At 40.0% G+C, this 23,603-nt stretch overlaps 1 protein-coding gene and 1 non-coding gene across 4 annotated transcripts in view; one reads left to right on the plus strand and one right to left on the minus strand.

The window, feature by feature from the left end:
- Positions 1-23,603, minus strand: part of APBB2 (amyloid beta precursor protein binding family B member 2) — a 423,550-nt gene that overhangs the window by 266,372 nt on the left and 133,575 nt on the right. The window contains exon 1 of one of the 3 annotated variants that reach the window (XM_033214069.1): positions 20,214-20,297. The exons of the other annotated variants lie outside the window; for them this stretch is intronic. The gene's annotated coding sequence lies outside the window, so the exon portion shown is untranslated. Of the gene's footprint in view, positions 1-20,213; positions 20,298-23,603 lie in introns of those variants that run through there. 3 annotated transcript variants of the gene reach the window in all.
- On the plus strand, positions 11,446-11,548 carry LOC117086424. Its single transcript, XR_004438337.1, has one exon. It is a non-coding gene; the product is annotated as a U6 spliceosomal RNA (small nuclear RNA).

Consider the following 23,603-nt stretch of genomic DNA (forward strand, 5'->3'; position numbering starts at 1 on the left):
ATTTTAATAAATCAGCTGTTATTCCTAAAATTGAAGTATTAATGAAATTTAAGAAGAAAAGTTGAAAGACAATATTTGGCCTTGATTCTGCTGTGGTGTTTACATGTTCAATGATGTAAGCTTCTGGCACATAAAACTTTCTGCATTTTGTAAGAGGTACTCTGGGTGGTTTGAGCAAGGGAATGGAGAAGAACATCAAGGTCCAACATTATTCATGGAATCTACAGACATGCCTTACGGAAGCTCAGTTCCCTACAGAACACAACTAGGACTACTGGATAAAGTGGCTCTTAGAAAAGGATGTATTTTTCCAGCTTGGACCCAACTCAAGTCAAGCTAATAGGAAATCTAAGAAATAGATCTAATAGGAAATCACCCAACTGTGATTATGGCTCCAGGCAATGAAGGTCATTATTTTTTGTAATGGTGGAAATACTATGTTACGCTTGTGCCTGGGTTGGAGGTCAGACTTGGAATGTCTACTTTAGAGAGAACTGACCTTTTTTTCTATTATATTCTCAAACCAAGAAATATTATCACTTAGTTCATTTTGACAGTAAGAGTAATAATCTCCGAACAAAACTGAAAAGTACAGAGTAACCAAATGAACCCTTCCTTAATGGACCAGACAACCACGTATCTAAATTGAACTGAAATCTCACAAGTTGATCAGCAGGGGTTATCAATTCCATGTGATAGATAACAATCCTGTGCTTATCTCCATTCCCTCCCCAAACCACCCCTAAATGACAGTAAGTGAAAGGCAGAGATAAGTTCATGAGAAGAAAGAGAATGCAGGAGGACAAAATTCATGGAAAACATTTTTGGAAAATCAAAAACAACTGGCCCAATGATGAGTGAATTTTCAAAGCAGGGGCAGACAAAACTTAAACGTCTACAAACAGAATTGTGAGGAAGTAACAAGTCAGTATGCAGCAAAGAACCTGAGGAAAGTGCAAGTTAAGACACGGTTAACATGGCACAAGTATACATATGTAACAAACCTGCATGTTATGCACATGTACCCTTAAAGTATAATAATAGAACTTAAAGTATAATAATAATAAAAATAAAAATAAAAATAAATTAAAATAAATTTTAAAAAAAGACACGGTTAAGTGGGGTTTGGATGAGAAGACAGGGTATAGGTGGCACTGAAAATTGGGGGATTGCTTGCAAGTCATTTTAAGGAGTAAAACTCCATATCCTTGCTAAACCATGAAGCTTGCTTGCTATGCCCCTCCTCCCACCTCAGCAAAGGTTAAACTTGAGAGGATCTGCACTGTTCTGACAATAGGAACAGTGACTGGGTGGAGGGACCAACTGAAAAAGAGAAGGACTAAGTGGAGCTATGCACTCCATAGCCCCTTCCTCTGCTGGGTTCCCAGAGCACTGGCCAGTAGGAGATTGGTACTGGAGACTTTTCTGGAGAAACTAACCTGCCCAAGAAAAGAGATCTACAGATACCAAAACTGGAAGGCAAGGTGACTTCTGAAAAGGGGTGGTCATCCTATGCGAGGCCACCAATTGACAAGGCCTTGCTCAGTGCCTTCTCATGAATAAAGATGACAAGATGAAAACCAAACATGTGAAATAGGGTCCAGCATGATAGATAGGAACTTCAGGAGGGAACAGGGTCAATGCAGGGAGAAGACTTCAAATATACATAAATTAAGAACCCCAACAGGGTAAAATATATTGCATCCACAAAGCAAAAAGAATGGATGCTGTAAAATAGAGATATTGTGAGAATAAGAAAAAGCTCCTAGAAATTAATATTATAATCACAGAAATAAAAAATCAACGGAGAGGTTAATAGATAATAGAGGTAAATGTTCCCCTAAAGTAGAACAAAAAAATACAAGGATAAAAATCAGGGTTTTTGTTTTTTTTTTTGAGACAGAGTCTTGCTCTGTGGCCAAGGCTGGAGTGCAGTGGCATAATCATAGCTCACTGTAAATTCGAATCCTTGGGCTCAAGCGATTCTCCCACCTCAACTTCCCAAGTAACTAGGACTACAGGCGCATATCACTACATCCAGTTGTTTTTTTTTTTTTGGAAGAGATAAGGACTCACTATGTTGCCCAGGCTTGTCTGGAACTCCTGGGCCCAGGCAATCCTCCCACCTTGACCTCCCAGAATGCTGGGATTACAGATGTGAGCCCACACACAGCCAGGGATTTTTTTTTTTAAACAATAATTACGTTGGAGGAAAAATCCAAGAGTTTCAGCATCTGACAAATAGGAGCTCCAAAAAAGAGAGAACAGTCTTCACAATGAATGAAAAAGTGACATACCAAGGTATATTACAAGGAAAGCTCAGAACACTGGGGGATTTTTAAATACCCTAAAAGCATCCAAAAAGAAAAGAAACAAGACATATACCAAGTAAATATAGTCAGAAGAACATGCAACAATTCTGTAACAAAATTGGAAGCAGAAGAAAATTGAACAAGCCCTCTCAACTCCTAAGGAAAGTAATCTCCAACTTTAAATTAGATATCAATCATATGTAAGGGGAGACCAAATGATATTTTGACACATGCCAGATCTCAAAAAAATTCCATCTACACACGCTTTCTCATAAAGCAGTCAGGCAGTTTGCCTCCCCAAAAGAGGGTCAAAACCAAAAGAGATCACATCCAGTAAACAGGTCAATCAAGAATTCCCAATATGATTGGTGAGGACAAATTCCAGGTCAACAGCTGTGCACAGGCCTCAAGAGTAAACAGTCCAAACAGAGTGAGCAAGCAGAGAGCCCAAGAAAAATGTCACATGCACACACATAAGAACCAAGAGATGTGCTATTGTGTTTGACCTTATTTGAGAATTTGGGGATAAATAAGCAGTATATAAATAGAATACTAAGCAACAAAATTTTTTTTTTTTTTTTTGGGGGGGGATGGAGTCTAGCTCTGTCGCCCAGGCTGGAGTGCAGTGGCGTGATCTCAGCTCACTGCAAGCTCCGCCTCCCGGATTTACGCCATTCTCCTGCCTCAGCCTCCTGAGTAGCTGGGACTACAGGTACCCGCCACCTCGCCCGGCTAGTTTTTTTATATTTTTAGTAGAGACGGGGTTTCACCGTGTTAGCCAGGATGGTCTCGATCTCCTGACCTCGTGATCCGCCCGTCTCGGCCTTCTAAAGTGCTGGGATTACAGGCTTGAGCCACCGCGCCTGGCCAAGCAACAAAATTTTAATGTGCTATACAAGAAAGAAAATAAAATCACAGTATCCTGCATAGCTCAGCTGTGAAAGCATTTACAGTGAACACAAACTGAGATGTAACTATCTTAGTACAAGGGCAGGTATTTAAGGGAGGAAGAATAAAAGAAAGCTAAACCCTTCTCTTCCTCAATGGAATTCATGTTTAATGGCTAAAATGGAAAAACAATTCAAGAATTACCAATATATACATGTTAATCTGTTACAAGGAAGTAAATACCAGAAGAAGAGCTAAATGAACTGAAGAGTAGTTGCTTCTAAGAAGTGGAAAACGGCAATGCAAATCCGTGGGCAACAATTTGTAAGCTATATACAAGTATAACTGCAATTGAAAAATGAACTTTTGAAAGGGTAGAAGTTGATCAATGAAACATATAAACCATCCAACTGCATAAGACAAATTGATAATGTGAAATTTCATTTTCTACTATAAACAAGGAAACAGATAAATCTTAATCTGCTCCTCCTAGTTACTCCTATTGTTAAAATTCAATTTAGTACATCTTGTTATTTAAGGACCACGATGTGGGAGGTCAAATATGCCTAAATCTTCAAACCTCTAGCTTTAGTTAACACGTGGTGAAGGGGACCCTGGACACCAGTGCGCAAAGAACAACTGGCCATCTTAGATAGAGTTCATTAACCACAGCTTCATATGGATAAACACCTTGGCCACTGCAACATCTCCCCTTCTACCAGAGTCCTTACTGAAGCTTCTTATCATGAGTTATATCCTTATGGGGGAAGAAGGATTGGCAACAGCCAGCATCTAAACTCTGTTCCACCATATTTGGGGAACTCCTCATCATGTGAGTTCTGATGAGAGCACATCTCTCGACATAGAAGCAAAAATGGCTAGACACTAACATTCCCAGAGTGTCTTGCAGTCAAGGCTTGCACATGGCTTAGCCTTGGTCAACCCTGAATCTAGAACCAGAGTCACAAAGAGGCAGGCGCAGGAAGAAATTATCATGGGTGAGGGCAATGGCAACAACACTCACTGCTCAGAGGCAGCAAAGGCTGAAGTGACAGAGCTGGTACCAAGTGTCTGATCCTGAAGAGATGGTCAGCATGAACACCAATGTCCAGTGTTCAGTGACAGGGTCTACCCGACATAGAACTAATCTTATTGTATGACCTTGGCTATGAATCTGGCTGTGTAGTCTCTATTTCGTGCCTGTCCTTTCCCCCAACTTCTGGTAAATTCAGAATGTACCCAATATCTTCCCAATAAATTCCTTCTTTGCTTAAACTATTCAGCTAGTCTCTGTTGCTTCTATCCAAGAACCCTGACTGATACACTGCTCCAGGATACACAGGTAGAGATAGGTAGCCATCTATTGAAGTTAACAATGAAATGTTTGTTTCATAAGATTTCCAAGCAGAACTAAGAAGCTTTTCCACAGAGAAACATGAGGGAAGGTTATGTTTTAAGAAACAATTAAAACTGTTTCTGGAACATTAAGGTTGTCCAAGTTTTCGTAGGCTCTTTTTTTTTTTTTTTTTTTTTGACATGGAGTCTCGTTCTGTCACCAGGCTGGAGTGCAGTGGTGCAATCTCGGCTCACAGCAACCTCCACCTCCCAGGCTCAAGTGATTCTCCTGCCTCAGTCTCCCAAGTAACTGGAACTACAGGCGCACGCCACTGCACCCAGCTAATTTTTGTATTTTTAGTAGAGACGGGATTTCACCATGATGGTCTCGATCTCTTGACCTCGTGATCCACCTGCCTTGGCCTCCCAAAGTGCTGGGATTACAGGCGTGAGCCACCGTGCCCGGCCAGCTCATCTACTCTTTATATTAGTTTCTACCATTAGCCAACCCATTCAAAGTTCTAAACCACTAATTGACTTCACAACCACCTCACTCTGGAAATGTAAGCAGCTTGTGAATTGGGAGCTGCCACTGTTTGCATGTGGCCAGAAACACACTCACGATTCTTACTGTTGTGAGTGGGCAGAAGAACAGTAGGTGGGGAAGAACAATTTTCTTTGTCTTTCCACTTAAACACAGCTTTCACAGAGACGAGGCAGTTTGAAAACCAGTGATCAGGAACTATACATGACTATGAAAATGCAAACTAAGGCGTCCGAAGATTTACATTCAACTGTAGAAACATCAATATTGCTGAAAAGCTGCACCCATCAATTCAGTGTTCTGTGGCACACTTAGTTCCAAATCTGAGAACACTGAACCTGGGCAGTTTATCTGCATATGCCTCAGGCTAACCACACAAATCTTACAGACAAAGCTAGAAGTTAAGATAGACAGCTTAGAATGCACTGTTGATGTGACCAAAAGGGCTTCATAAAAGAGTCAAATGCAGTAATGACATTACCAGAAATGTGGATGCAGGAAAGTCTCTGTGGTGCCCCACTGTCTCTGAAAACTGAGGATGGCTTTCATGACAAAGAAGTAACCTTTTGTTAGCTGTACACAACAAGATCATACAAACCCGATAAAGAGGGCTTGTAAAATAAGTGCAAAGCTTGATGCCTTCATATAATTTTCCCTCCTGTGGTGTTATTTCATAAAGATTTGTCAACAGATCAATCCCTCAGTCACAAGAGTCAGGCTACACATCACCTTGGAGGAAAATTATTTAATTTCAGTTGGTGATGTAAATGCTACTTTTTTTTTTTTTTTTAGACTGAGCGGCATGATCTCTCCTCACTGCAACCTCCACCTCCCAGGTTCAAGAGATTCTTCTGCCTCAGCCTCCAGAGTAGCCAGAACCACAGGTGCCTGCCACCACACCAGGCTAATTTTTGTATTTTTAGGAGAGATTTTTGTATTTTTAGGAGATATTTTTGTATTTTTAGTAGAGACGGGATTTCACCATGATGGTCTCGATCTCTTGACCTCGTGATCCACCTGCCTTGGCCTCCCAAAGTGCTGGGATTACAGGCGTGAGCCACCGTGCCGGCCAGCTCATCTACTCTTTATATTAGTTTCTACCATTAGCCAACCCATTCAAAGTTCTAAACCACTAATTGACTTCACAACCACCTCACTCTGGAAATGTAAGCAGCTTGTGAATTGGGAGCTGCCACTGTTTGCATGTGGCCAGAAACACACTCACGATTCTTACTGTTGTGAGTGGGCAGAAGAACAGTAGGTGGGGAAGAACAATTTTCTTTGTCTTTCCACTTAAACACAGCTTTCACAGAGACGAGGCAGTTTGAAAACCAGTGATCAGGAACTATACATGACTATGAAAATGCAAACTAAGGCGTCCGAAGATTTACATTCAACTGTAGAAACATCAATATTGCTGAAAAGCTGCACCCATCAATTCAGTGTTCTGTGGCACACTTAGTTCCAAATCTGAGAACACTGAACCTGGGCAGTTTATCTGCATATGCCTCAGGCTAACCACACAAATCTTACAGACAAAGCTAGAAGTTAAGATAGACAGCTTAGAATGCACTGTTGATGTGACCAAAAGGGCTTCATAAAAGAGTCAAATGCAGTAATGACATTACCAGAAATGTGGATGCAGAGAAGGAAAGTCTCTGTGGTGCCCCACTGTCTCTGAAAACTGAGGATGGCTTTCATGACAAAGAAGTAACCTTTTGTTAGCTGTACACAACAAGATCATACAAACCCGATAAAGAGGGCTTGTAAAATAAGTGCAAAGCTTGATGCCTGCATATAATTTTCCCTCCTGTGGTGTTATTTCATAAAGATTTGTCAACAGATCAATCCCTCAGTCACAAGAGTCAGGCTACACATCACCTTGGAGGAAAATTATTTAATTTCAGTTGGTGATGTAAATGCTACTTTTTTTTTTTTTTTTAGACTGAGCGGCATGATCTCTCCTCACTGCAACCTCCACCTCCCAGGTTCAAGAGATTCTTCTGCCTCAGCCTCCAGAGTAGCCAGAACCACAGGTGCCTGCCACCACACCAGGCTAATTTTTGTATTTTTAGGAGAGATTTTTGTATTTTTAGGAGATATTTTTGTATTTTAGGAGTTTCACCATGTTGGCCAGGCTGGCCTCAAACTCCTGACCTCAGGTGATCCACTTGCCTCAGCCTGTAAATGCTACTTCAAATTCCATCAATTGCCAAACTATCTTTACCATACGTTCTTCTGTGTAGTCACTTCTCTTGAAATAGCTAATGGCCACTAAAACAAGAGTTTCATTCCACAGCTGTCCAAGTGAGTTACGCTATGCTCACATTGTATTTTGAAGAGCTGAGATAAATTTATCTCAGTCAATCCCAGATTATTCCTCCCTTGTTTCATTTGAAGATCACACAACAGGACAGTGATTCTGCATAGCAGTGTGTGTGTGTGCGTGTGTGTGTGTACACATGTCTGTGAAACTGTACAATCTAATCACCACAGCTCTGCAAAGAACACAGCACAATTCTATTCAGGTTTCAGAAATGGAAAAAAAATCTCAAGAAATCATTCTCAAAAGCTGTTTCCAGAATACCTTCTTGGGAAGTTTAAAAATTGGGTCCACTTTGTAATGCACGAGTATAAAGGAGGTAAATTCATAGCTTGCTAATGACTTTTTAATGCTAGAACCATAAATGGCTATTTCCAAAACATATTCACTGCATCGAATGCCTGAATTGATATTTAGTTATATAAAATTTTTTTCCATCTCAACGAAGCCTTAAGACAGCTTCCAAAAATTTATACAGAGGGGTTTTACCTTGTCCAGTGAAGGTTCTACTTCCAACCATCACAAGTACCAGAATTTTATTTTATTTTATTTTATTTTATTTTTTTTTTTTTTGAGACGGAGTCTCGCTCTGCCGCCCAGGCTGGAGTGCAGTGGCCGGATCTCAGCTCACTGCAAGTTCCGCCTCCCGGGTTTACGCCATTCTCCTGCCTCAGCCTCCCGAGTAGCTGGGACTACAGGCGCCCGCCTCGTCGCCCGGCTAGTTTTTTTTTGTATTTTTAAGTAGAGACAGGGTTTCACCGTATTAGCCAGGATGGTCTCGATCTCCTGACCTCGTGATCCGCCCATCTCGGCCTCCCAAAGTGCTGGGATTACAGGCTTGAGCCACCGCGCCCGGCCCAGAATTTTAAACTTTTACTATAAAAATCTCTATGGGATTATATAATCTTTCAACCATCTTCTTAACTTGAAACTTTTTTAACTAAACAAATATGACAAGACAGAATTAAAATTGCATTGATCATAGAATGCAAACTGATAGTCAATGAAGTTCTAAGGAAAGTATAAATTAGTGAAATATTGTCATTCATTTAAAAACGTACAATTAAAAGCAAGTCAAATGAACTACTGATACTTTGACACCTACTACAAACACAGCAGCTTGTAGCAGGTATAGAAAGGAAAAAGACGTGACACAGTTACTGGCAACAGGGAACTTAGTATGTTGGAGGAACATGACACGGAACTCTATACAAACATTGGATCACAGACATCACAGAATGCAAGGAAGTTGGATAGGTCAGGTGGAGCCATTTTCTGTCAGATAAACCTATTAGACACATTTTAAAAATGTAACATGATATGTCCACACCTCCTATCTTAAAAGAATACCAATCAACAATCCTCTCAAAGGAAATTACATGCAACTAAAAAACTTTAACCCTTATCTTTCCAACATCCCTCATCACACAGTATTTATTTTCGATAAGTCTGAGTCTCCCACTATACAACAAAATATCAAACATCACGGGATGTCCTATTTAACTTTGATTCCTGGGCTCTTGGAACCTACAGAACGCATAATGATCCAATGTATTCTTGGTGAATACATAGTTGAGTGAATGAATGAATGAACAGTGTTATAATAGCAGCTGTTAATTTGGATTTATTTGAATATAAAGATTGATTCTTCACAGCAAAACACAGTTCAGGAGGCTTCTACAAAGTTATGTTTCTTCCTTTCTTTCTTTCTTCCTTTTTTTTTTTTTTTTTTTTAAGACTTGGGGGTCCTGCTCTGTCACCCAGGCTGAAGTACAATGATGTAATCAGAGCTCCCTGCAGCTTCAAACCCCTGGGCTAAAGAGATCCTCTCCAAAGTTGTATTTCATAAAACAAATGGCCAAAATAAATGATAAAATTAATTAAAAAGTTGTTCATTGAAGCATCATTCACAAAAGGAAAAATGGCAACAATCTAAATTTTCAGCAGCTGGGTGGCATGCAGTTTTATTACGGTCATACACTGATAGATTATGGAACTATTAAAAATGACAAACAGGCTCTGCACGGTGGCTCACTCCTGTAATCCTAGCACTATGGGAGGCCAAGGCGGGCAGATCACTTGAGGTCAGGAGATGGAGACCATCCTGGCTAACAAGGTGAAACCCCATATCTACTAAAAATACAAAAAATTAGCTGGGCATGGTGGCGGGCGCCTGTTGTCCCAGCTACTTGGGAAGCTGAGGCAGGAGAAGGGTGTGAACCGGGGAGGCGGAGGTTGCAGTGAGGAGAGATCATCCCATTGCACTCCAGCCTGGGCAACTGAACAAGACTTTGTCTCAATAAATAAATAAGTAAATAAATAAGACAAATATGAAGGCTTGAAACAGAGAGAAATTAAGATATAACAGGAATAAAAAATGAGTAGACCAAAGTAGTACATATGCTATAGCTACAAATGGATAAAAATATGTACACATGTAAAAAGACTAGAATGAAATACATACAAAATATATTTGTTATAGTATATAGGTTTATGGCTTACAGGTGATTTTTTTCCACTCTAAACTTTTTGTAGAACTGTTACATTGTGGATGGGTGCGGTGGTTCACACCTGTAATCCCAGCACTTTCGGAGGCCAAGGCAGGCGGATCACTAGGTTAAGAGATCAAGACCATCCTGGCCAACATGGTGAAACCCCATCTCTACTAAAAATACAAAAATTAGCTGGGCATGATGGCCCACACCTATAGTCCCAGCTACTCAGGAGGCTGAGGCAGGAGAATCTCTTGAACCCAGAAAGTGGAGGTTGCAGTGAGCTGAGATCACGCCACTGCACTCCAGCCTGGAGACAGACTCCGTCTCAAAAAAAAAAAAAAAAAGAACAACAACAACTGTTACATTGCCATTTACAGGTCCTGTTGTAAAGGTAGAAGTATCGGCCGGGCACGGTGGCTCAAGCCTGTAATCCCAGCACTTTGGGAGGCCGAGACGGGCGGATCACGAGGTCAGGAGATCGAGACCATCCTGGCTAACACGGTGAAACCCCGTCTCTACTAAAAAATACAAAAAAAAAAAAAAACTAGCCGGGCGAGGTGGCGGGCGCCTGTAGTCCCAGCTACTCGGGAGGCTGAGGCAGGAGAATGGCGTAAACCCGGGAGGCGGAGCTTGCAGTGAGCTGAGATCCGGCCACTGCATTCCAGCCCGGGCAACAGAGCGAGACTCCGTCTCAAAAAAAAAAAAAAGTTTCACAGTAAGTTTCTAACAGTAATTATTACAGTGATCATTAACAGTAACTTATTTCACCAAATCTAACTGCTACTGACTAGAAGATACACCAGTATTTTACATACTAATAATAAAAATAAAAGTTATGTTACATTCATAGGCCTTAAAAATAATAAAAATAAAAATGCTGCCAATTATAGCTGTAAAATGTCAGTGATTGCAAGATATATCAAATTTCAAAGATATTAAAATGTGAAAAGATGTGTCTTAGAATCAATAAAATATGTATTATAAAGTTGTAATATAAAAATATTTTATTTGTAAAAATGATTATTAGTAGTGACTAGATAACAAACTAATAAATCTATGAAAACTTTGATAGAAATCTCTTAAAGAAACAGGCTGGGCACGGTGGCTCACGCCTGTAATCCCAGCCCTTTGGGAGGCCGAGATGGGCGGATCACTTGAGGTTTGGAGTTCAAGACCAGCCTGACCAACATAGAGAAACTCTGTCTCTACTGAAAATACAAAATTAACTGGCCATGGTGGCGCATGTCTGTAATCCCAGCTGCTCAGGAGGCTGAGGCAGGAGACTCACTCGAACCCAGGAGGCGGAGGTTGCAGTGAGCATTTCAGCCTGGGCAATAAGAGTGAAATTCAGTCCAAAAAAAGAAAAAGAAAGAAAAGAAAAGAAAGAAATGGCTTGATTCACAAATAGAAGTTTTATGTAAGAATTCTGAAAATAAAATACACAAGACATTGCACCAGAGAGGACAAGTGTTCATCATGTCTCTGAGATAAAATGTTTCTGGTCCAAAAGAATTGAGTAAATGAATTATCAAAAAGAAATGAAATTGCTTGCTTTGACAGCACATATACTAAAATCAGAATAATACAGAGAAGATTAGCATGGTCCCTGCACAAGGATGACACACAAATTTGTGAAGCATTCCATATTTTTAATCAGTACATACACATATATCAAAGCATTATGTTGTACTCCTTGAATATATATAATCTTTGTTAATTTTTTTTTAAAAAAGAAAACATAACTAGAAAATTCTTGACTTCTGAGGAGCAGGGAAGAAATGAAGGGAGGGAGAAATTAAAGTAAGCCAAGAAGCCTGAACAAGATTCTCAGCTTCAGTATAAAGTAAGTCATTAAACGATTTGTTTGAGTGGCATTTCCTTGAAAATAAGACTGAAGCTGACAGCCAGGCACGGTGGCTCACGCCTGTAATCCCAGCACTTTGAGAGGCTGAGGCAGGTGGATCACAAAGTCAGGAGACTGAGACCATCCTGGCTCATACAGTGAAGCCCCATCTCTACTTAAAAATACAAAAAACTAGTCAGGTGTGGTGGTGCACGCCTGTAGTCCCAGCTAATTGGGAGGCTGAGTCAGGAGAACGGCATGAACCCGGGAGGTGGAGCTTGCAGTGAGCCAAAATTGCGCAAGTGCACTCCAGCCTAGGCGACAGAGTGAGACTCCATCTCAAAATAAATAAATAAATAGACTGAAACTGCCTATGGCACATAATCACAGAGATCACTCACTGAATTACAATAACATCAAATTTTTTACATGCTCTGTCTCAAAAAAAAAAAAAAAAGACTGAAACTGCCTATGGCACATAATCACAGAGAAGGTCACTCACTGAATTACAGTAACATCAAATAGGGTGCAGAGAGGTAATGAGTCTACATGTTCAGTGGAATATCATGATTCAGAAAATCAGAATTAAAATTTGTAATTTTCAGACCACCAGTCCTCTAAGCTTTTCTCCCTAAGTTCACTCTTTGGCTTTTCATTTAATATAATAATGACAATTAATTAATGTCACCTAAACTTTTAGCAGTTCAGCATGAAGAAAACATGAGAAACTTTCCAGTTGGCTATCAAATCTTGGGACACTACCTTAACTATCCATGAGAGTGTAACCACAATACTGCAACAAATAATAAGAACAAACTACAATAAGTAGTAAGACAAAGGCATTATCCAAGGAACAAAAAATGGCAGAGACATTCAAGTTCATTATTTTAAAGTGATGATTATTTAAACCCTTCATGCATCTACATATGTAAGGTAAAGGTGCCTTTTTCATTGCCAAACTACAAAAACAAGAAAACTGAAGTCTAATACTGAAATAATCTATGATGATTTGTATAATAATAATTTATCGGCCGGGCGCGGTGGCTCAAGCCTGTAATCCCAGCACTTTGGGAGGCCGAGACGGGCGGATCACGAGGTCAGGAGATCGAGACCATCCTGGCTAACATGGTGAAACCCCGTTTCTACTAAAAAATACAAAAAAAAAACTAGCCGGGCGAGGTGGCAGGCGCCTGTAGTCCCAGCTACTAGGGAGGCTGAGGCAGGAGAATGGCGTAAACCCAGGAGGCGGAGCTTGCAGTGAGCTGAGATACGGCCACTGCACTCCAGCCTGGGCGGCAGAGCGAGACTCCGTCTCAAAAAATAATAATAATAATAATAATAATAATTTATCAATGAAAGTCATAAAAGCCAACCTCCCAGAAAAATCAACAAAACCAAGAGGCGGTTCTTTGAAAAGACTGACAAAATTGACACTCCTGTAGGTAGACTGACTGAGAGAGAGAAGACTAACTAAAATTGGAAGTGAAAAAGGGGACATTACTACTGTTTCTACAGCAATCAAAAGGATTATAGGAGTATAATTACCAACAAATTAGATAACCTATATGAAAAGAACAAATTCCTAAACACAGAACCTACCAAAACTGAATCATGAAAAAATAAAAAACCTGAACAGATCTATAACTAGTAGAGACATTGATTAGGAATCAAAAACCTCCCAACAAAGAAAAGTCAAAGACGAGACGGCTTCACAGCTGAATTCTATCAAACGTTTAAAGAAGAATTAACATCAATCTTTCTCAACAACTCCAAAAAACTGAAGAAGGAACACTTTCAAACTCCTATCAGACCAGCATTACCCTGATACCAAAGAAAAACAATTACACTATTTAAAAAAAAGAAAACTGCAAACCATTATTTCTCATGAAAATTGTGCAAAAATCTCTAGCAAAAGAACACTAAACCAAATTCAACAGTTTATTGAAAGGATTATACACCATCATCAAGTGGGACTTATACCTGAAATGCAAGGATAGTTCAACATATGAAAATTGATCAATGAAATGCACCACATTAACAGAACAAAGAGGATAAAACACATCATCATCATCATCGTCATCTCATTTGATACAGAAAGAGCATTTGACAAAATTCAGCAATCTTTCATGATAAAAAAACACTCAGCAAATTAGGAATAGAAGGAAACTATCTCAGCATAATAAAGATCATATATGAAAAACCCACAGCTAATAGCATACTCAATGATAAATGACTGAAAGCTTTTCCTGTAAGATCAAAAGGAAGAAAAGAATGTCCACTTTCACCACTTCTTATCAACATAGTAGTAGAAGTCCTAGCCACAACAATTTGGCAAGAAAAAATAATTCACCTAAATTGGAAAGCAAAAAGTAAAATTATCTTTGTTTGCAGATGACATAATCTCACAGGTAGAAAACCTTAAAAATTCCACATGAAAAAAAAAAACCTGTTAGAATAACATAAAAATCAAATAAATGGAAAAGGCTGGGCATGGTGGCATGTATCTATAGTCTTAGCTACTCAGGAGGCTGAGGTAGGAGGATTGCTTGAGCCCAGGAGTTCAAAGCTATAGAGAATTGTGATCACACCACTGCACTCCAGTCTGGGAGACAGACTGAGGCCCTTCCTCTAAAAAATAAATAAATAAATATCGATGAAATAAAAAATGAATGGAAAGACATCCTGTGTTCATAGATTAGAACACTTAATATTGTTAAGTCATCTATACTACTTAAAGCAATGCAATTCCTATTAAAACACCAATGATGTTTTCTGTAGAAACAGAAAAATCAGCATTTATTCTCTTTTGAAATATACCTTAAAACTTACCAACAATCACCTCTATTTAATCTATAAACTATATTCAACATCACACATCAGAAGCTATTAAATCCATTCAGATACAGAGGATTCAATTTTTTTTTTTTCTTTTCTTTTCTTTTGAGATGGAGTCTTGCTCTCTCACCCAGACTGGAGGATAGTGGCACGATCTTGGCTCACTGGAACCTCCACCTCCCAGGTTCAAGTGATCCTTCCAACACAGCCTCCCGCATTGCTGGGATTACAAGCATGTACTGCCATGCCTGGCTAATTTTTTTTTTTTTTTTGTATTTTTTAGTAGAGATGGGGTTTCACCATGATGGCCAGGCTGGTCTCAAGCTCCTGACCTCAAGTGATCTGCCTGCCTCAGCCTCCCAAAGTGCTGGGATTACGTGTGTGAGCCACTGTGCCCAGCCAGAACCCAATATTTTAAACAAAGTGGTATCATCACTAATACTCAGGCCTACAGTGGGACATTTTATATAAGATAATCACAGGGGAGACTTGTTGAGCTTATAATCATCAGAGAGCAGTATAATAATAAATAATGGGGGGATAGCCTTTTCCAGCAATAGATGCATGGACCTCCACAAAATAGCTGCAGTCACAAACCAAGGCAATGTTAAGAATGGTAACCATCATCATCAGATACAGACAAGTTGAATCTATTCAAAACTTGTATGAGGTACTTTTAGGAGTTATTATAGATTCATAGAATTCGTGATTGACAAGGACCTTAAAAATCCTGTTACATGTGAAACCACTTAATGGATAAGAAAATGAGGACTGCAGGAGAGGTGCATGATGTCTACAAGGTCACATAAGGAGGTGGCACAACCATGACTGTAATTCAGGTTTCCTGCATTCCTCTATCTTCTCTAATCAAACTCCTGAGCTAAAGGTCAGGAGTACTACCTTAGTCTGTTGATGAAAAGGTCACCACAAAGTGGTTTCCCAAAGACTCTTGACCATATCAGTATACAACCACTATGGTTAATCAACTCACCCCTGCCCTAGCAAAGGAACCTCCTAGGATTATATGGGGAGCTTTGTACTGATACTAGACTTTTTGACAGCTGTGGCTATTGCCATCCCAGCCCTGTGGAAAGGGGCTAGGATCTGCACTGTGAGAGGTGTACTTCCCATTGTCAATTATCCTGGGAAGAAGCAGATCCTGAGATAAGAAATGGAAACTAGCAAGGAAAGACGTCGGAGAAGGAAGGAGGAAATCCTCCCTCTTCCAGGGTCTCATTCTCTTTGATGCCTAGATTCTACATCTAGCTGTGCTGAGTCACTTCTGAAGGCAGGGACTGGATGGTCTAAACCAGAGAGGCAGCCCAGTAGGGAGCACGGTGAGGAATAGGTCTATGACTGCCATAACTAGCAGTTTGTTTCTTTTTTTAAAGTCATAAACTCAACTTCTATCTTCTCTAGGGAATTAAGGACACATTTCCAGACGAGGGATGGAATGGAAAATGGGAAAGCAGAGTCCCCAAAGAGCTATCACAATGCTGGCAGCAATGCTTAGCAGGGTGAGCAATGAAAATGGGAATCTTTGAGATAGGAATCAAGGCATGATGTCCAGGCTCACCTCATCACACGAAAATGGTTTCTCTTCCTGATCACCTCAGAGAAAGCGGCATTAATTTTTTTTTCTAGGTAACAAAGCTGGGAGAAGGGGCACTAATTTAACTAAGAGATCCAGTGGGTTTCCTTGCAAACCATCGCAGGTTAAACACAGATTTCTGGACACCGACAACCGAGGGTGATATCCAGTGGGTGGGTGTCAGGATGACCATCCAGAACATGTACAGTCAGCATCCTTCTGATTGGCCAGAAACTGCCTACTAACTACAGGCTAAATATCCCTTACCCAAAATGCTTGGGAACAGAAGGGTTTTGAACTTCAGATTTTGGGGATTTTGGAATATTTGCATTATATACTTACCAGCTAAGCATCCCTAATCTGAAAATCTGAAATCCAAAATGCTCCAATGAACATTTTCTTTGAGCATCATGTCAGCACTCAAAAAGCATTGGATATTTTCGTATTTTGGACTGGTTTTTTTCAGGGAAGCTCAACCTATGTTTTGAGTCTCATCCTTCCAACAATCACATATTTTTCCATCCTCAGTATCTGGTATTAACTCCTGAGCCTGAGAGAACACCAACCTTTGTGTTACACACTTCATGTTTATCCCAGATTCAGGAGTTAACAAAAATTATATTAATAAGCTAAGCAGCAGATGTTAGTATTTCTATTTTATGGGCTCGAAAGTTGAGGCTTAAAGAAAAAACTCATTCACAGATAGCCGGTGGAAGAGTCAAAATTTAATTCAAAGATTAACAGAATTTCCAGATTATATAGTGTCAGTCCCTCTACTCTGTTAATCTACCCTCCTTTAAAAGATGATACTGCAGGGTAAAAGTCACTATGGGACCTGAAGGTAAATGCATCACTATTTCATAAAATATTGATATGGAAAAGAGTGTTCATAAGCATGTTTTGATCCTACACCCATTTGTCTCCTACTGCAATTACTGTCAAGCATTACCTGAACACCAAAAGCTTTTATTTTACATACATTTATATAACAAAACACTAGTTTGTTTCTTCAAATCCATGTATATGAACTATAATGCCAATTCAACGCTTTTTATTAAGTAAAAAAACCTGAACATACATTATATGGCTTCCCATTGAATCCCTATATGAATATCTCCTTTGATTAAAACACCACCATTTTCATCAAAAGACACAATTTAACAGAAGATTTAAGGGTAAATTTTGAATTTAACAATTTCCCTTCTAGTCGTTTCTTTAAACCTCTGACAGAATCCTTGTTCTAAGAAGTTATATTATTTTACTTTCTACTTAAGAAATACATGAACAAGGATCTGAATTAAACTACCACTGCGATGGAAACACTGAAACTCTAAATCAAAACAAGCTATGATAAGATTTTCTCAAAGGATGCCAGATTCCCTAAACACTACCCATCATCATGACAACCTTTAAGTGCCCTCTCTCCTATAGCTATGCCAACAACTGGTTATAATAAAAGTTCATTTTGTTGAAATCAATTAATTTCTCTCTACAGTACATTTGAGCCTTTTCAGCCACTGCTCATTTTTTCTTTTTTCTACTTATAAGACATCAGACACTAGTCTGATATGTAATTTTACTGATACTACATCCACATTTAGTTCATCAAAGCAGTCTGAATGCTGTAAAGATTTTTTTAAAAAGATATAGAATGCTACAAAATTCCTTTATTAGTAGGGTGGTTATTTAATTTATTATCCAAACCAGGACATTTTTAATATTGAAAGGGGTCAGTATCAAAAATTATGCCAGAAGAGCAGGCATAGCTAGGATTGTCCCAGCAAGTTAGTATGTATGATCACCTAACTTATTAAGGAACCAAATACTGCATATAAAAGCTGAAAGTCTCAAAAAATGAAATAAAGACCACGGTGGGGAAGAAGGCATAGAGGGCTCATATGTGAGCAGAAAGTCAGAAGAGTCAGAAGTCAAAGGAAGACTGCAGTCTCTCTCAAGCACCAAAACCTAATGTCATTTCCAGACTACCTAGACACTGCTCTTCCTCTCCTGGTTACTGCAACAGTCTGTAAGTGTGAATTAAGTCCGTCATATGCCATGTGATCTGATCCCTGGTGTATTTGTCAGCTTATTTTATTGTCACCCTCACACTCTCCCTAGATACCATCTGAACTCATCCCCCATCTATGAGGTTCCCCTCCCCTTACTTCGGTATTTTATTTCCCATCACCGAGCCAATCAGAGTTGCACTAGGCACTATGCTAAGTTATCTTCTCCACAAAAAGGGGGATCCAAAGCTGAATTATATATAGTCCTTGCGAGGTAATTGTCCAAAATTTTTGTTTGCAAGACTTTGTTTAAAATGCAATACAGTTTTTGCTCCAACCTCCATTTCTGCATGTCCAAAGCAGCCCAAACAAGGAGTACAGCTACAAAGTATGCTGGTGAAGTCACCCCTCTGTTTATTTGCAGATAATTTTGTATATACAATGAAGCAAAAGAATTAAAAAGTAATCTTTGTGAAGGTGTCAACATTTTTACATCTTGAAAAACTTCATAAAAGCTATCCCAAACAAGACACTGTGGCCTTTTAGGGGAGCAACCTATCATATACTCTTTCTTGCATTCCTACTTCCTCCTTGAAGCTGGTGAGGGACTGACTGTGTCTTTCCCATCACTGAATCACCAACACCTTGCAGAGTTATCTAGCACAACACAGGCAGTCCGTAAATGTCTACTGAGTAAATGAATGAATGAGGGGCTCATGATGATTTCTTTCTTCTACAACGCTGTGATTATATATTAACTACTTTTTTCTTAATCCCAGCTCCTCAAGATCTTTGCTCCATTGATTATGTCCTCTTAAAAGGCAGCCCCTATATAGTAACAGCTTTGAGGTCAGCCAAAAAATCCGACCAAATACCCAGCAACTTAACAGCAAGGTAACCCTGAGCAAGTTTTGTAATCACTCTCTATGCCCTATTTTTTTTTAATCTATAAAATAGACACTTTTTGCAAGGTTTTGTGGTATTCGTGAGATCTGAACACAACTTATGTAAAGGGCCAGGCAGGAATCCAATAAATGTTAAATAAAAGAATAAATTGCTATTCTCTTCTGTGATCCAGATCAAAATGCAGCCATCAAAATCTAATTTGCCAAAGCTGATCTTCATTCAAACAACAGATATGCATCCAGGGCTATAAGGCACAACTAGAGTCTGTCTGCTGTTGAACATCAAAGGAGGAGTTTAACATCTGCTTTTAAATGCAGGAAAACAATAATTAGTTCACCAGTAAAAGGAAAAGTTCACAGGATCTTATTTGCTTTACCAAGTATCGAAGTATTAAGGGATTACCAGCTTACAGTAGACTGAAGCTTTCTTGCAGGGATCACACAGTGGGTGGAAGCAAACCTGGAGATGGGTTTTTGAAGTTGGCATTGCTAGATCCTGCTTTTCCCTGTCAAGAATGCACAAGCCAAGTCTGCCCTTAGTTTAAAGCACAAAACTAAGCAGCTACAGACAACAAGAGTAAGATTTGGTCTGAGTTCGAGACCAGCCTGGCCAACATAGTGAAACCCCCGTCTCCACTAAAAATACAAAAATTAGCCAAGCATGGTGGTGTGTGCATGTAGTCCCAGCTACCCGGGAGGTTGAGGCAGGAGAATCGCTTGAACCCAAGAGGCGGAGGTTGTGGTGAGCCAAGATTGCACCACTGCATTCCAGCCAGGGCAACAGAGCAAGACTCCGTCTCAGAAAAAAAAAAAAAAAAGATTTCATCTGAACAGAGTTTTCCTTCAACTGTGCTCGCTCTTCTAGCAATCTAAGATGTAAAACTTCAAAAGAGAAAAATATCACTGGCCTCTGTTCAACTTTAAATTCATGAAAGAAACTATGAAACTCTACTGCGGGAATACATTTGTTTTTGCTGCACAACAATGTTCTAAGAGACCCATTCTGCTGTGGTTTCACCCTCTCCTTCAGGCCAAGCAGAGGCCAGTGGGAATAAAGAGCTGTCCTGTGTTCTATTTCCAGAACACCTGAACTTACTGTCCGACTGAGGCTACGAGAGCTATTTAGAGGCCCTTACCTTCCTCTTTTCCAGTAACATCAGCAGAAATGAGCTATAAAACTTCCCCTAGGGTTTGGTTTCCTTTCTCACAGCTCAGTTGTGCTGCTCTCCTGGAAGATGAAAGAAACCCCAGAGTTTTTCAAAGCCCAGATGAAATGTTGATCTCAAGTAATATTTTCCATTTTCTTAAAAGCCATCATTTCCTACTTTACTCAGGCACACAGAGTATGAAGCAAAGCCCAAACTACCTCCTTAGGGTTCACGAGAGTAGATGCAGTCAGTAGTCACAAGAGCATGTGAACTCTGGTTTAAAAACAGCAAAAAGTCATCCCGAGATAAACACAGGCTATAATACTGAAGTGCTAAATTCTGTCCTACAAGCTCACAATTTTGGCTTCCTTTTAAGCGTATCTGAGCAAAAAGTGGCTTCCAAGTGGATAAGGATTTTTTTCTTCCTAAGTTCCTAAAGAACCAGGTACATGAACCTATGATCACAGCCTGTTTTCTTACCCATCCTTATTTCCCAGACTTTTTCTGGCCAAGGGTTAAAAAGTTCGTAAGTAGGGCTGGCGGTGGTGGCTCACGCCTGTAATCCCAGTACTTTGGGAGACCGAGGTGGGTAGATTACCTGAGTTCAGGAGTTCAAGACCAACCTGACCAACATGGAGAAACCCCACCTCTACTAAAAATACAAAATTAGCCAGGCATGGTGGTGCATGCCTGTAATCCCAGCTACTCGGGAGGCTGAGGCAGGAGAACCGCTTGCATCTGGGAGGTAGAGGTTGCAGTAAGCCAAGATTGTGCCATTGCACTCCAGCCTGGGCAACAAGAGCGAAACTCCATCTCAAAAAAAAAAAAAAAAGTTCATAAGCAGAAGAGATGGAATCCAAACCTATACAGTCTGACTCCAGGGCGTCTGATAGTCATTTGTCCTTAACGGTCACTTTGTTGTCTACATCTGACTCCAGCAGGCACCAAACAACAGTGACTGTCAGCTATAAGTATGTGAGGTAGTGCATATGTTAATTTGCTTAATTTAGGATTGACACAATGTATACACATTTCAAAACATCATGTTGTATACTATAAATGTATATAATTTTTATTTGTCAATAAAAGAAGAAAACAAGTGACCACTGGCCCAAGGGGCTCCACATGAGTTAGAAACTGATGTCTTTACTAAGATGAATGACAATGTAATATTTTTTATGAACTCAAAAATATCATTGATGACACTGGAGTTTTATACCTGCCGCAGCAATGAAGCAGCAAGCATAGCTTTATAACCTCCAAAAAGGGCTTGCAAGAAGTACACTTTAGTCTTGGCTTCAGTCTTGGACAGCAAGTCACAAATTATTTTTCAGATAAAATGGCAATTAGGAATTTCTTGAAACTTTAACCATTAGTCCAAATACCAAACTAACATCCAAGAAGCTCTTTTTAAGTTCTACTGGACTATAACTGCAACTGAAGCTTTACCTATAGAAGGAAAAATTATTTAACTTTAGAAGACAGAAGGAATCTTAGCGATTATTTATTCTATCAATTTTAAAAGAGGGAGTCTCCCTTTGTCACCCAGGCTGGAGAGCAGTGGTGCCATCTTGGCTCACCACAACCTCTGCCTCCTGGGTTCAAGCGATTCCCCTGCCTCAGCATCCTGAGTAACAGGGATTACAGGCACGTGCCACCTCACCCAGCTAATTTTTGTATTTTTAGTAGAGACGGGATTTCGCTACGTCGGCTAGGCTGGACTCGAACTCCTAACCTCAAGTGATCCACCTGCCTTGGCCTCCCAAAGTGCTGGATTTATAGGCATGAGCCACCGCACCCAGCCTCTGTCAACCACATTTTATTGTCTTATCGGTCATATTTTATTAAGCAAGGTGCTATGAAAGACAAAAAAATTAATGAGACTTGACCCCAGCCCTCAGGATCTTACAGTATAGCAAATTAAATGAAATGTTACATAAATATCACTCAATTCAAGTTGAAAACAACAAAGGATGCAAGGAGGATACCAAAGGAGTGAAAACAGAAAAGATCACTTATAAATGTGGCAAAATGGTTAAGAACACAAACATGACCGTCACAGTGGTGGGTTCAAGTATTAACAATGCCACTCCTTGGCTGTGTGACATTAGACAAGTTATTTTACCTGTTAGGGGCTCAGTTTCAAAATCTTGAAAATGGGGTAGTAACATCCACTGTTGAAAGCAGATATAAAATTAAATAAAATAAAACAGGCAAAGTTTTTAGTACAGTTCCCATCACACTCTCAGGGCTAAACAACGGCTAGCAGCAGCCTGCACTCCCAGATCCATCATTTCTCCATCTCTCGTATTTCACCCCTTCTCTTAACTGGTCTGTCCAGGGCTCTGTCAGACCCTATTATTAACTCTACTTTAAAGATGAGGAAATAGGCTTTCAGAGAATAGGGAACACGCCCATTGACAAACAGCCAATAGCTTAGTATGCCCACCTCCAGACTCTTAGGCCCTAGGGTACACTGTTTTATCTTTACTTATCTAATCCTATTGTTTTCAAAACAATTAAAAGCAAGTAGATCATCCCATTGTGCAAATTATAAAAGATGCTCTCTCTAGGCAGGCCCAGCCCCATGAGTGCACAGCTTGACCACAGGTGTGCTGGGTGGTTCTAAGTCCTCCTATCTGCTGCTCACACCTACACTTCTGCAGTGAACAATCTATACAACCTCACAAGGTAGCCCTGGGTCTCCAGCCTCTGGTTTTTTCTTTTCCAGACTATATTCCATGCTACTGCCCAAGTGATCTTTATAAAACTCCCATCTAATAATTTCTCCTTTTAAAACTCTGGATGGCTATTTATTGTTTAGAAACTCTAAGTCTCTAGCATGGCACACATGCGACCTTTCTCACTCTGGCACCTTGTGGATCTCAGGGTCCACTCTGTTCCTACACTCCATACCCCAGCCACGGTGGAGTTCTTGCCACTCTCTGGATATGCCACGAGCTGCCATTCCTCCATGCCTTGGCATATGCTTTTTCTACAGCCCCAGTTATCTCCCTACTTTCCGTCTTCTCACTCAGCCCTCAAGTCATACTTCAGTTCCAGCTCTTCAACGCAGTGAACAGACTTCCTGATTTCTCAGCTGAAATGACTGCTTGTCCTTTGCATACCTACAGCATTCTCGAATCAGCTTTCACCACCAGCTCATGGGAGTCAGGAAGATATTGCAGGGCTTTGTAGTTAGATGCATCATAATTGGAAGCCTGACTCAAACATGTTCTAACTGTATGAAGGTAGCAAGTTACTTTTCCCCCGAGTTTCAATAATGCCCACCCCTAGAATTCCTGTGGACATCAAGTGCTTAATATCAAGTGCTTAATGGTATGGCCTCCAAACTTACTTGGGCAACAGAGTCACTCT

This window comes from Trachypithecus francoisi, unplaced genomic scaffold, assembly GCF_009764315.1.
Source record: "Trachypithecus francoisi isolate TF-2019V2 unplaced genomic scaffold, Tfra_2.0 Lachesis_group1, whole genome shotgun sequence".
Classification (NCBI taxonomy): Eukaryota; Metazoa; Chordata; class Mammalia; order Primates; family Cercopithecidae; genus Trachypithecus; species Trachypithecus francoisi.